The sequence below is a fragment of the Lissotriton helveticus genome, chromosome 5_1 (genome assembly GCF_964261635.1).
Source record: "Lissotriton helveticus chromosome 5_1, aLisHel1.1, whole genome shotgun sequence".
Taxonomy (NCBI): domain Eukaryota; kingdom Metazoa; phylum Chordata; class Amphibia; order Caudata; family Salamandridae; genus Lissotriton; species Lissotriton helveticus.
Genome location: NC_136065.1, coordinates 1,017,228,069 through 1,017,243,345, shown reverse-complemented (window position 1 = coordinate 1,017,243,345; position 15,277 = coordinate 1,017,228,069). Strand labels below are relative to the sequence as shown.

Here is a 15,277-nt window from a genome sequence, read left to right as displayed (position 1 = left end):
GAGGGCTGGCATGGAGATGAAATGGCAATATTGGAAAAGGAGAGCAATTTTAGTAAACCATGGTGGCGGAGTTTCACAGGATTCTGGGCGGAAAAGGGAAGGATATACTGGCATTTTGAGCAACGGCATGCGGGCGAACTGAAGGCAGGTCTTTTCAGTGGGACGTGGCAGGTTGCGTCTCCCTGTTCATTCATATATTAAAGTGAAGTTTGCAGAGATTTAGGACTTCAATCGATTTGAACGTACGAGCATATGCTACTTCTCATAAATTTATTTAAAACCTCTTTTGAGCGTTTACCGACCTTGTAAATCACAAACCCATACACCGTCACCTGCTTGATGGGTGATGATGCTTTCTACTAACATGGCCCAGCTTTATACGTTTGTACTATGTAGTTTCTCATCCGCCACGTGAGCATACATGTTAGCATTTGAGAAAAAACGGGTTGCGATTTAGAGTGACGCAATCATGGTGAATTAATATGCCCACTAATTTGCATGGAGTAGAGGAAGTTCTAAATGTGAAAAGGTTAAAAATAACAGTATTTTTTTATTTTGGAGACTGTCGATTTTAGTCTAAATCTGGATTGTTGATATGTATGTATTATTAAATGGGGTGGGAAAAGGCGGATATAAAAAGGCTAACGAGGGATATTTTATAACAGGTGTATTTCCTGTAACTAACACTTACTTGACTGATAATGTATGGAATACAATATTGATAGATTTTTTTTTTTTTAATTGGGAAGTAATACCCGAATTGCGGTGCTGAGCAAGAATAGTATCGCAGTTTTAGCTAAAAAAATCGGGGCCTCAGCCTCAAAGCGTTCTGTTAAGGGGATTGATTATCATACTTTTAAAGTAATGAGTAACTGTGTACATTCGTTCTAAATTACATCTGCACAGACCTCGCAAATACCAAATGCTGTCTTGGGAACTGAGGAACTAGTAATTCACTACATGAACCATTCCTTGAAGGTTGTTCGTAAACACACTAATGTTAAACCCCATCTCATTTGCGCTTTAATTCATGTGAAAGGGCTAGTAATCTTCTACTATATATGTTATTTTTACTAAATTGTTATGTGAACTATGCCTTTAAAGCTTTAAGTGTTTGCACAGGTTACATTGTTTCTGCAGGGGTCGCCTAAGAGAACTCGTCACACACATCAGTTACAGCTCGGTTCAGCCATATAGTCGGCGATTACCAGGTCCACAACAGCACACACCACCAAGCAATACCACACACATATCAGACCAATTTAGAGAGATCATTTCACGTTCATCCAACCGGCAAGATAATCCACGTAATCAATTTTCATTGGACTCTTGACTGCACTTACCCAACAATGCAACTGTCCAAATACATTTGTAATTCAGTTTAACCAAACTAAACACATTAAACCGATTTTCTTGTGCTCTTAAGCACATACAAATGACCAAAGCCATAATTTGCCACATCAACAACACATTCCTATCCTCACAGTATCACATACCTCAGACCATTTCTATCGCACTAACATATCCATCCCACACCCAAACAACATAGAGTCAAAGCTACAAATTCAGCTTTCCCATGTATTTATATCTACTCCTGGCATGATAAGGCTAATTCAGTTTGTACAGAAAACTGAAGCGGTCGGTACCTTAACCCCTTATCCAGATGTTGAACACAGCAGACAGCGTCCTGCCCAGTTCCACATACTCAGTTTTGTCGTCCGGTCGAGTCTCGCTCTCCTTATGGGCAGAGGAAGGCAAAACTGACCCTAAGCTGTATAATGGAGACCCTTTTCTTTCGGGGTGTGTGGTGCTGTAGGCATGTTACAGAGAGAGAAAAGGGTTGTGCAAGACTCCCTTCCCGCATGTGGGTCAAGGAACCAAATCTCAGTTCGCTCTGGTGATTCATGGTTGGAATAGGAAAGGGAGCCTAGTCTTCTCCTGTGTGTGCACCAACATTACTGATCCGACCCATCTCCTGACTTCTCATGCACCCAACCTACTCCTGACTAGTGCCAAAGGTTGTTGAGCGGAAGGAGACGTCCTATTCTGCCAGTGACCAGCTCCAGTACAAGAAAAAGCAGGGCAATACTCACCCCCCCCCCCTTACTCGGTCTACCACTCCATGAGGCACCTCGTACCCTCCCTGAAATGTAAGACGCACATGAAGAAAATCTCCTTCTTCCTGGGGCTTCCCTCATGCCACCCACACCACTTCTGTTGAGAGTTTGCCTTAACATTGAATATGCCCCAAACCCCAAAGTGTGTGACAAAGTTGTTCTCCATAACACACAAGGTCCCATAATCAATGGTGGAATTGTAATTAATTAAATAAAAAAACATGTTTCAGCGCTGCTATGTAACATGTTTTTTATTTAATACATTTTTGGGGCACTTTTATATTGTGCCAACATCACCGAAGCTACAGGAGCACTTTATATTACCACTAGGTACTTCATACAAGCACACAGGTAACTAATTGCCTTTGCATTTAAACCTCCTTTTCACAATTTAATTTTAGGGTCAATTATATAGCGCCAGCATCACCGAAGGTACAGGAGCCCTTTATATTACCACAAGTTACTGCACAATATATTGCCTTTCTCAGTAAACAAGTCATAACACTTTTCTGGAGTTTCTTTAACTTCTAGTGCACAGCTGCTCACCAAGCCAAAACTTACAAAAAAAATGTAATCACATCGACGAAACCTATTGCATTTTCCAATGTTTGTTTCATTTCGTGATTCTTTTCCATTTTATGAAACTGGAAACATATATTTTTCTTTCTTTTTCTTATTGGTTGGAAAGCGCATATGTACTTCTTTGTCTGCTCGTTTGACTATTAAATATCCAATCATTTATAAAACTTTGCAGGCCTGCCTGCTTATCTGTGATATTTACAGTGTATACGTATTCAGATGGTACATTGTTAAATGCTCTGCAGTATAAAATGAGACAGTTTCAGCCAATACAACAACATTCATATTTGTTTGGTTTCTGCTTGTTTCTTTTAAACACAACTTTAAAACTAATTTTCATTAGGAACCCATATGGGGTTGATTCCCTGCAACAAAAGAAGCCCTTTGATTTTCTTCCCTCTGATGTGTCCATTTTCTGTATTTATCTTATAGACTGGTATCTTAGTCTGCTAGGGGCATGACTGACCGATTTGTGTAGAACTGGAAAATATCAAAACATTTTCTACTTTGATACTTGCATGATTCTATCCTATCCCTAAAATTCATAGCAATAGGATGTTTATTATCTCTGGAATGGTAGGGATATGAGCTACTTCAAGGAAAACAAACTTTTTTTAACATACCGCAGCTTAAAAGGAGTATTGAAATGGAAAGGCTCTAATATGTGCATCCTCTTTAATATTCATGTTTGAGACAGTCTGAGCATCTTAGGAGTTATTGTCATCAACTGCTGCATCAACATGTTTATTTAATATTACATTTATTTACTTTCAAAGTAAGATTTTTTTCTTAATAATGAATGTTTGATTGTGATTTCCTGAATCCCACTCTCCCATCTGGACTTCTGAGGACCTGCAATTTTTATCATTTAGATTTGATCTGCTGGGTTTGCTGTACAAGGAAATAAGTGGTGATCCGTGAACCATCTGGTGAGCTGATGTGGGGGAAAAATAACTGTATACTCTGCACTTTAGGTAGAATGTGAAGTATGCATTCCTTGGTGATGGCAATTTTTTTATAGCTCTGTTTACCTGGGTTTTCCCAAAAAATATTCCCCCAAGCTCAGGGTCATTTCACCTTTAAAGACAATATAAGAAAATAAGAGTTTTGTGTAGGATCACATGCGTTTGTTTGTTTTACATATGAATTTATCTATAAAGTTTTATATAAGGTTACATCTCCTACAGACTAATGTGGACTTAAAGATTTATTTTCTCTGTGCGCAGTCAATCTCCGGCATTTGGTAAACACTGCATTTTTCTAGCTTATTCTTGGTAAGTCACTCTTGTTCGAAGCTAATGGCACATTCTTTTCTTCCAGAATCGTAGCCTTAATGAGCCATAGTTAACTTTTCTTTCTAAAAAGCTATTCATATCTTTGAATCTCCTCAGACCTGTCTGTATCTTGGCTTTTTCAAGTGTCCCTCCTTGCTGTCTTGTATATCCAAGCAAAAAACGGTTGGGGCAGTAATTTGATTTGATTAAATATGCCATATCTTTGATTGTATTTCAGCAGTGCTTTTCGAACTTGCTTATGAATAAATATCTTGAACACCATTAAAATATAACAATTGTTTAAAAAATCACCCATCTTTTCCATCCTGCTCTAAGAGGTGGGAGGTGTTACACTATTGTAAGTAGTGATGGCTACTACTATTCCAGCCCAGAACCCAGTAACACTTCTAAATTCCAGTATAGCAACACTCTTGCATGGCACTATTCTTCATTAGACCACTTTTGTTCACCCCTTTTTACTGAAAAAAAGGAGGTGAGTGTAGGATGGTTTTTCCCCACTCCCAAAAGAGGGCTCATTATGACCTAAGCACTGTTAGCAGCTTTTTATTTTGCACGACTCATTGTCCTTTGGATGGTCTTGCAGCGCAAGTTGTCTGGCTGTGATAGACCTTTTGTAGGCTTATCAGGAATTTACTTGGACTTGAACCCCACCTATTATCTGTCATTGTTTGGCTTTATTGTTTCTCTCATTTCTTGCTTGTTTTTTGATGGCTTTTATTGTCCTTTTTGTTCTCACGTCTGTTTGTTCCTCTAACGGATCATAGCCTCTTTACCATCCTCTTGATTAATTGATTATTGTCCTTTTACTTTTAGATAACTACTTTTTCTTTTTGGTTAGACACTACACAAGAGTACATGTGTTTTCCAGCTCTCTTTCTTGTGTTTCCCCTGTCTCCACTGTGTTGCTGTCTCCCTTGTGTGCCTCTTTCCCTAGGTTGATCTCTCTCATTCGTATGCTGCCCCCCACCCTTTATTTTTATGTTATGCCCCCCACCGTCATATGTGTGTATGAGTGTATATAAATATATCTCAGATCAATATATTTAAAAAAGTGGCACCTGTATTGGAATGCATGGATACGTCATCACGCATGTGTGTGTGTGTGTGTGTGTGTGTGTGTGTGCACCTACAAAATCATAAAGCTTCCAGTAGCGGTCATGTTATCAAGCCTTCACATCCTTTTGGCACAGCATAGCCAAAGGATTTGGCAAACCAAATATGTCCGAAAAGCGAGACCTATTGGCTTTGCCTGTTTTTTCCTATTAGTGACCCAAACACACAAGCAGCTCCCGGAACTTGGGGAGGATGAGGATTACATCTCTGTGCACGGGTGTTCATTGATTACCACTCTGGGAGGACATCTTGAGAGACAACACTTCTTCAGGCCCAACCAGCAATCCATCTGGCTCTGAGATCAAGCTGGTGCTGCTCTCATGCTTTCCTCTTCTACCACACACTTCCTCAGAACTAAATGAATTGCACACTCTATCATAATCTGTTTGTCTGTCAGATAATTTTTTTAATGCTGTTGTGTCCTCCACATAAAATGACAAGTGGCATGCCAGCCACACAAACGGACAAGATTTAGTGTGAATCGCCTTTTATCATCATCCTTCAGTTTTAGTCTGACAAACACCAGGTAATTGTGTGTCAAATTGCCTTAGTTGATCTACTTTTAGATCCTGTCAATGTCAAACATATTTCAGTATGTAATGATCACAGCGCAGACCTCATTCTGCTCCCCGTCCCTCCCGTCCTGAGTCCCTGAGTAACTTAATCTCCTGATTGCCTGACTCCTGACTGCTGTTTTCTTACCTACGTCCTGCTATACATCCTTGGGATTTCTGGAGAGATTAAATGAAAGCTCATTTCAAACGAAGACACTTAAAAAAAAAAAAAAAGGATTGTTGCCGGATTGTTGCCATGTGGGTATCAGTTTATTTGTAGGTCAATAGATCTTGCTGTTGAATTCATCATCCCATTAACCCCGCTTAGTTATATCCCCTACCAGACTTTATGGCAACAACTCAGCACTGTGGAGAAGTGTGGCTCAGTGGTTAGAGGCGGCAGACCCGGAATCTGAGATTGACCGTGGACCAGGGTTCGATTCCCCGCCTCGGCGGGTCTAGGGCTCATAAATTCCACGGTCTCGACAATTCTCGCTCCGGTGCCTACTCGACTCACGGGGTCACACTCTGCGACTCTGGGCAATAGCTTGCTTAATCTCCACATCGGCCCCTCGCGGCGGGATGCCTGGCTTTCACCTTGTGGATACCCTGCCGGGGTTTCTCACAGGGGAATACCAGGACGGGTTCCCTAAGCAAGCGCGGAGATGCCCCAGGGTAAGTCCTGCGCTATATAAGTTTCATACATTTACTGTCATTTCCACTCTCGATCTTTAAGTATAATTGTTCCTTCCCAGACCGTCAAGACAATTTTATCTTACACTCCTGTGGAGACCATATTACTACTTGTACTCTCTTATTCTCAAGTTGGTGTTCAAAATTACAGCCGAGGAGGAACACTTGGTAGAAGCGCACAAGCTGTGGATCTCCGTCTTGGCATCCAGTATCTCCCCCCCCCCCCCCGACACGAGTCATTCTCTCTACCGCACCCCTAAGTGCCCTCACAACCTCCTCTAACTCTCCACTTCTTAGCCCCTTCCCACCATGCCACCCTTCAATCATGCACACATTCCTCAAGACTATACTCTCTATTAACATGGCCCAAACTCCTGGACCATCCTCTACTCCCCCAATGTGTCTAAAAACGCTAAGAAAAACTTCAAACATAAACTACTCATTTGTAACCCTGAAACACGTATTGTGGATAACTACCTCAACCTCTCATCTCCCATGAAAACCAACTACATCTTCTATTCCAAACACCCCTCCAATCTTTCCAGGTGAAATCAACATCTCCATCTTCAAACAGGGAACATCCCCATACATGCCGCCGAATCAAACCTCACCATCTTTGAGCTCCACTTCAGCACCTTGTCTCACCACCTAAACAAAACTATCCCTAATCCTCCGTATACCCAACCGCTCAACCTCCCCTGTCATCTCTACAGCCAATGACATCTCCCAACCTCTGTCACCCAAACATTCTCTCCCTCCAATGATCCTCCCTCTTGATGACATCCCCACTGCACACCCCCTCTCCCAACCACTTACATGCTCCAATGACCCTTCCCCCTCAACCCCTTCTATAACAACCAACCCCTTTCCACCTGCCTGGACGGCACAGCCTGAATCCATACCCCTCCAGCCTGGATATCTTACCGTTCCACTCCCGCCCCACCTTCACCCTCTCCTAACCCACCATCACAACACCCAAGTTTATCACCACTGCTAATCCCAGACACAATCTTTCTTCACACTCTTTATGTCCTCATATTATCACTATCCACATCCCCTGAGCTCTCTAATCTCGTGTCCTCCATCATGCCACCACCCACGCCTAACAGCCTTAACTCTACTCATTCCACCACCCTTGACCCCAAACACCCTTCACACAATTGCCCCCTGTCTACAATAAACACCACCCATTCCCTCTCACCCTCTTCCTCCCCTTCAGAGATCCCCCTCTCCCCATAACCCTGACCCTCCACAACATTGAATGCAAGCTCTCTTTTATAACAACAAGATTTTAAATCACTTGCAAATTTCCCTCACCCCAACCGTAAAATCCCAGCCAACTATCGTCGTCCTCATTGGAATACTGCCCCCCTCATCAAGCATATGTCTAGACCTTGCCGCACCTCGAACCACCTCTCCCTATCCGACCTCTCTGACCTATGCAATTCCTACCATCCTAATACTTTAGTCAACAACCCACCTCCCCACATCTCCCCTCCACTCCAACATCTCTGTCCTGTCATTCTAGGGACCAACAGAATTCCCGCCTCCCCCAGACCCCCTCCACAACTCACCTCCATCCCCCCCCCCCCCCAAAAAAAAATAACCACAAACCACTCGCCTGCATGCTTATTAACTGTCGATCTGCCGTACGGCACGCCATCCTTGGTGAATCCATTGACATCTCATTCCTCACAGAAACTTGGCTCAATGTCCATTCAACGAGCATGCTTGATCTACTCTCCCCCCCCCTGGAAACTCTATCCTCAGTAAAGCCAGACCTGACAGAATAGGAGGCGCCCTGGCCATAATCTTCAAAAACGAACTTCAGCTCTCCCTTATTAACGACTCTGGCCACTCCACCTTAGAATACCTCGAAGCTGAACTTAAAGTTCAAGGTTTCCACTCTATTCGGTTACATACTATCTACCACCCTCCTGGTGATCAGCACCCCTTTATTGATTAACTTTTGGACTTGATAACTCAATCCTCAATATCCAATTAAAAAAATCTCTTCCTTGGTGACTTCAGCCTTTACTTGAATGACACCAACGATCCCACTATCACCCTCTTCTCCAACCTTCTCGAGATCAATGACCTCAAACAACTATGTCAGTCCCCCACCTACACCAAAGGAGCCATCCTGGACGCCATCATTACCAACGACGACTTGGCCTTCCTCACCAACACCATCCCCACTGACTGGTCCGACCAACACCTCATACTGTTCACCATTTCTTTCCCGCCCCCTCCCCTCTAACCAAACCTATGAAATGGACCAGAATTCTGAAACTTATCCCTCCTGATGAACTGGAGTCCAAACTCCAAGCTCAACTGCTCCTCACTCCTCTTTCACACTGTAGTGTAGTTCCTATATTCCCAATAGGCTCTGCGCATTGGAATAATAAATCCTGTAGTTTAGACGTAGGACTGAGGTCGACTAGGTCTCTACCGAATCTATTAGACTTAATTGTGAGTGCCAGGTAGCTCAGAGGTCACTAGAAACTTTCTCGAATTCACAAGAAGGGAATCGTTTCTGACAACCGCATAAACATGACAACTTTGTTTCCCAAGAATAAGAAATTAATCTCTAGAGTCGCGGAAACAATAGATAGCTATTTTACTCAGTCATTTGTGCATGCTTCGTTTCACCAGAGGTGCTTAGAAAATAGAGAGACGGGCGTTTTCAATAAAAAGTATTTATTGAACACTCTTCTATCTCAAGCATAAGAAATTTACTGCTACAATTGTAATACTGGTAATAAAGTACAGAGTATATAATACGAACAGTATTATAAAGTAGTACTGTAAAAGCATGATATGGTTTCTAAGCCATAAATTGCCTTAAAACGGATAAAATACATACAGTGTTAAAATGATGGCTAAAAGTACTCAACGGGTGCTTCTAAAATACGCCTACCCCGGTGTACCTGACCTAAGCCTAGCGTAAGTGAGGAGTAGTTTAAGTTTAGTATTTTCTGCCAAGAATCTAATCAAGAATTCTCTAATTCTCTAATCAGCTCCGTACCTTGGTTTAGAATGAAGGAGGTCTTGTATCTCTCTCTCAGGACTCGATTTCCCAGTAACCCGCAAGGGTAGCCTAGAAACACTGGAGCTGGATTTCTCGGCAGGAGAAAAGACCGAGTCTCTCAGTGCGTCAGCTGGAGGGTCGGCTTCCTTCGGCACTTGCTGCTGCAGGGCGTCGGGCAAGTAGTTAGCCGATCTGCTCCAAACCACCATGTCTGCTTGGGCAAATCTAGGCATATTTGTACTAAGAAGGTGCCGAGTTTGACGTGTGATTGGACTTAATAACGTCATTGAAGACTCCGTTCTTTGAAAACTCCACGATTTCCTAGATAAATTAGTATTCAGGCAAGGTGATGTCCCTAGCAGCTGAAGGCGGGTTTCTCTAAGAAATCGCTGCTGATTCTTGGAACATAGTGGAAGTAGCCAGGCCGTATTTGGGCTGCATAGGCTCAGTCTAAATATGGTAATGATTTCTATGCCTATATAAGGATAGGATAATCCGTACCTATATAAGGGCATGAACCGGGAAAATGTACACTAGGGTCCTAGATTCATTTACAACAACACCATGCGAATGAGCTCACTGATCACTTTAATACAACTGTCACGGATGTCCTAGACCAATTTGGCCCCTCTCAAACTTAAAACTCTAAGAAACATCCCTTCCAAATCATGGTTTATCCTTGAACGTAACCACGAAAGACGCTCATTAAGACTAATGGAAAGAACCTGGAGACAGCATCCCTCCCACTCAAACCTGACACTCCTCAGATCAGCTAGAACTACATCTACATACAAAAGCACATTTTTAACGAAAAAGCATTCTTCTTCCGTACACAACTCGATCGGGCCAAAAATAGACCTAAAGAACTGTTCAACATTATCCGACACCAAACCTCCTTCGCTCCGCCCAACCCAAAGACCTCAACTGCTAGATGTGAAGAAATTGCCCACTTCTTCTCTGAAAAAATCGCCAAAATAGATCAATCCTTCCTCTCAATTCTGATCACAACCTACCCCTTACTCTCTCCTGACATTACCTCCAATTCACACTCCTGACACCCCTTGGTCCCCCCTCAGACTCACCCTCTTCCCCACCTCACCTTAACCCCTCTTCACATATCCCTTCTCCTATCCCCTTCCTAACCTACCCTCCACACCTTTCCACCCCTACTCCTCTCATTTCCAACCTCCCAAACTCACAACCAAAAAACAGTGCCTCCTGGCACAATTTCCTCCTTGTCACTGAGCACGAAGTCCACAGCATCATTTCTAAACTAAAACCGTCCTCCCATACCAAAGATCCCCTCCCTTCTAACCTTGTCCAAGACCCAAAACACATCATTGTTCCATCCTGGACCACAATCATCAACACCTCCCTTGCTACTGGAATTGTCCCCAGCTCCCTTCAACTGGTTCAAATCCCCCCCATTATCAACAAGGCTAATGCTGATCCTAATGACTTCTCCACCCCATCACTAACCTCCCCCTTCTTCTCCAAAGCCCTCGAAAAATGTGTCTTGCTCCACTTAGACAAACACATCGAAAAATTCCATCTTCTGGATCCCTTACAATCAGGCTGCAGCACTGAAACTGCCATACTCAACATTGTTGATGACATCCACCACTCCCTTAATAATGGTGAGACATGTCTTCTTATCCTCCTTGATCTCTCTGCGGCTTTTGACACTGTTAACCACTCTGCCCTACTTAAGGTCCTCAAAGACCGATTCGGCCTCAATGGTACTACCACAAATGGTTTGTCTCCTATCTTCAACACCGAACCCAGCAAATCAAAATTCAAGACTGTCTATCTAAACCACTCCGGTCAACCTAGGAGTCCCCCAGGGATCTATTCTCTCACCCTCTCTTTAACCTCTTTATGGAATCCCTCACCCTCATTCTAAAACAAGCCGGTATTAATTACCACATTTATGCCAATGACACCCAACTCTATTATAAGATCAAAACCCACGGTGACATCATACACCTTAATAACACTCTCACTAAAACCCAATCCTGGTTCCATTTTATTCATTTCAAACTCAACCCCCAAAAAACTGAAATCATCCTCTTCTCTCCCAAAAACAACCCTCTCCTCATCCAAACCTGGATCTCTGACCTCCATGCTCTCAACTGCTCTCTCTCTCCTTGTCCAACTCAGTAAAATCTCTTGGTATCTCCATCGTAACCTCCATGTCCACATCAAAAATTCAGCTAAAGGAGCCCTCTTCACTCTCTGTCATCTCAAGAAAATCAAACCCTTTCTCCCAACTGAATATTTTAAATTAATAGTTCAATCCCAAGTCTTCACTCTCTGTCATCTCAAGAAAATCAAACCCTTTCTCCCAACTGAATATTTTAAATTAATAGTTCAATCCCAAGTCCTCTCACAAACGGATTACGGAAATGCCACCCAAACCGGAATCCCCAAGGTCCACCTAGCTCCACTTAAATCTGTACTCGTCCTTGCAGCCAGGCTCATCACCGACTGTAAACAGTTCGACCACATTTCCCCAGCCCTCAAAACTCTTAATTGACTCCCCATCGAAAGCAGATCCGCCTACAAAAACACATGCATCACACACAAAGTCCTCCATCGTAATACACTACCTTACCTCGCCAATAAACTCTGCAAAGCAGGCAGCACACAACCTCTAAGAAGCACTAACGCTCTACTCCTTGTCCCACCCCTGCTAAAAAAGAAATCCACTCAATTCCGCTCCTTCTCCAGAAATGCTCCTTACATCTGGAATGCCCTCCCGAAAGACCTACGATGCAACCCCTCCTACACCAGCTTTAAAAAAGACCTCCAAATTCACCTCCTCAAAAATATTGGGGGTCTCTACCTGCGCCTTAAACTCGATTTCCCATATCTTATAGGTATTTAACTCTTTTCTATGACTATCTGTTTATATGATATGTATAACCTCTCTGTTTTATCTGCTGTTACTCCATGGAGTTGTAATTTTGTTTTAACTGTATGTATCTCAGTCATGTTAACCACTCCAATGTTTTTCTTATTGCTTGATGTTGCTATTTTGTCTCTTAACGTAACTAGCTCTATCATGTAAAGCGCTCTTATACCTCAGGGTCCAGCCAGTGGTATATAAACCCTCTAAAATAAATAAAAATGCTTCATCATAGAGGCTGTTCCGTATTTATTTAGTTGTATTTAAAGAGTTTTATATAGCGCTGGCTAGACCCGAAGGTATCAGAGCGCTTTACACGAGAATCAACAATGTAACAGAAAAAGATCAGCAATTACACATTACATCAAAAAATAGGCAATACATTAGGAGAGGAGAGAAAGGAGAGAGAAAAGTAGTGGAGGGGGCAGGGGAGGTGAGAAAGGGAGGATAAGGGAAGAGACAACAAGGAGAGACGAAAGGAAGTCTGTCTAAAGACCGACTGGGTAGGTGACAACCAAGGAGGGAATCCACGGCCCATCTTCCCTCTAGCTAAACCAGGTAGCTCCATCGGGCATCAGACAAAATAGTTCAGTCTCAAGTGGTGAGGGAAGAAGTTCCCAAAAAAACAAACAGGGTGGGGACAAAGGGCAAGGGCAGGTGAGGGCAAAGGACAGAAGTTGGAAAGAGTAGGAGTGAAAGGGGACAAGACCAGGGGACGCAGGAATGAGAGAGGGGGGGGGGGAGGGGAGACAGCCCAGAAACCGAGTGGGTAGGCGACGGCACGAGGAGGTAATCGACTGCCAGTCTCCCCTAAAGCTCGCCAAGTAGCTCCAACGGTCATCGGGCAGAGGGATAGACAGAGAGGATAAAAGGAAAATTGCAGAAAAACAAAGAGGAAGTGGGGGTGTGTGAGACAGGGAGACGGAGAGGAACTATGCCCAAGGTCCGGCTGGGTATGTGAAGGTCAGGGGGGAACCAAGGCCAATCTCCTCTTTAGCTGAACAGAGCAGCTCCACCTGGCGTTGGACATGGTGCTCTGACTCCGCAGGCAAGATAGAGCTAAAGTGCACTCGGGACTCGGGGTAGTCAGCTTAGTTCGTGGGGTGGGGGAGCCATGGCCCAGAGAATTACGGGCGTCATCTTGAGGTCAGGCATAGTTTTGGTAGGGGTTATGTCAGGAAGAAGATCAGGAGGGGGAAAAACAGAGTCATCACTGGCGGCCATGATAGGTTCCGGCATCCTGGGATCCTTTTCAAACCATGAGCGTGCAGCAGTACTTTGCGGGGGGGAGGGGAGTGTGCCAGTCTCTCATTAGTTATTTTAAAAAAAATAAATGGATAAAAAGACATTCCCAGGCGCTCAGGAGTAGAGCTGTCCCTGTAAGCGCATTGGGACGCATCTCCAAGACTGTAGGCAGCGTGGAAGGAGCCGCCATCCAGCTTCGCGCTGGGGTACGAGGAGGGGATGGGAGTGGGGCGCTCACCTCAATCCTGGAAGTAGGGCACCTGGCAATTTGACCCCCTCCCCCCGCAGGGTGATATGAGCGCACACACGGCACCAGCACCGTACAGTGCCTCGAAGCGGTGTATTAGGCAAGTGCGCAAATTACAGCGGGGTCAAGGATTGTACTCGACATGCAGGAGCGGGCACAAAGCAGCCGAACGGGATGATTCAGGTGCCGTCCCTAGTTTCAATTCTTGGCAGGTCGCCCAATTTGACTCTATGGCGTTGCGGGTGCCCCACCGCACGTACCTCCATGCAGGACTTGGTAGCAAGGCTCCTGGTCTCCGGATCTGACTAACGCCTCTCTCAGCCGCGCGGTTTGCTTCTGCGTGAGGGTTTGTGGCTCCCTTCAAACTCAAAGTGTGCATGCACATGTTGTCCACTATGTAGGGCCACATTATTTGAAACTAGCAGAGACATACCTTCAGATAATCTAGGCCATAGACAACATCAACACCTTTACCCACTAATAGGAATATACTTTAAAACAATGCTAAAAGTTGCTTTCCACGTTTATCAAGCTCTTTGACACATCTCCCTTGTCAGAATAGTCCACCAATTAAGTATGGTGCCTTGCTATAATGTTGTCAAACTTTTTTCTTTGATATGGTCTTTGCTTTAAAGATTAGAACTGAACATTTTCAAATCGAATTCCATCCCCATATCCATGAAATATGCTTGTATTACTGGTCCATTGGTCTCAGACATTTTTGTTTTAAACACAAGAGCTTCTGAGGTAAAATCCACCATGTCTCCTAGTATATCCCTGGCATAACTTAAGAAATTAGGAGGGAATTAATTAAATAGGTTACTTGATATACAGGAAATCACACCTCAGTGTGTTTGCTGTATTAACTTTAAATGTCACACACGGTTTGATTTGTCCCCTTCAGTACAAGATCTAGTACTACAAGGGAAGAAAAGGTTTTTTTCATTGAATTTTTTTTTAAATTGATTTTATTAACTTGCATTACACATACAATTTAGTGCACAGTTACACATACAATTTAGTGCACGGTTACAGTACATCTAGGCATGTCAGTACACATAGATTTTGACAATCGGAAACAAGAGTCGGGCATCTGATATACCACATACAATTATTTGTCTTGGAGCAAATCACATACTCGCATTTTATTTCCCCTATAGTTCTGCTGCCCATGGTTTTATTAAAACATCAAGCTCTTACACAGCAGCTCAGCCACATTGATCGTTCCATGAACTCTAAGCTCCATGCTCTCCTAAACACCTGTCTCCTGGGGTGCAGCCTCATTGGTGATATTCTGAGAGTCTGGATTTACACTAGCAGATTTATTTAGGAGATATGTTTGGTACGGAACCCAGCAGCTCTTTGGTCGGCTTTGGGAAGGGAGCAGCTGATTATATACATCAGCATGTGGTACAGTATAACATATGAGCGTGCCATTCCTTTATCGATGGTAGCGGGCCCCCTGCCCATCTAATTGCCACCGCCGCTTTGCCAG

At 43.6% G+C, this 15,277-nt stretch overlaps 1 protein-coding gene across 4 annotated transcripts in view; it reads left to right on the top strand.

Annotated features, from left to right (window-relative positions):
• Positions 1-15,277, top strand: part of ALDH18A1 (aldehyde dehydrogenase 18 family member A1) — a 387,760-nt gene that overhangs the window by 147 nt on the left and 372,336 nt on the right. For 2 of the 4 annotated variants that reach the window (XM_078643524.1, XM_078643526.1), the window contains exon 2: positions 3,569-3,625. The exons of the other annotated variants lie outside the window; for them this stretch is intronic. The gene's annotated coding sequence lies outside the window, so the exon portion shown is untranslated. The remainder of the gene's footprint in view (positions 1-3,568; positions 3,626-15,277) is intronic. 4 annotated transcript variants of the gene reach the window in all.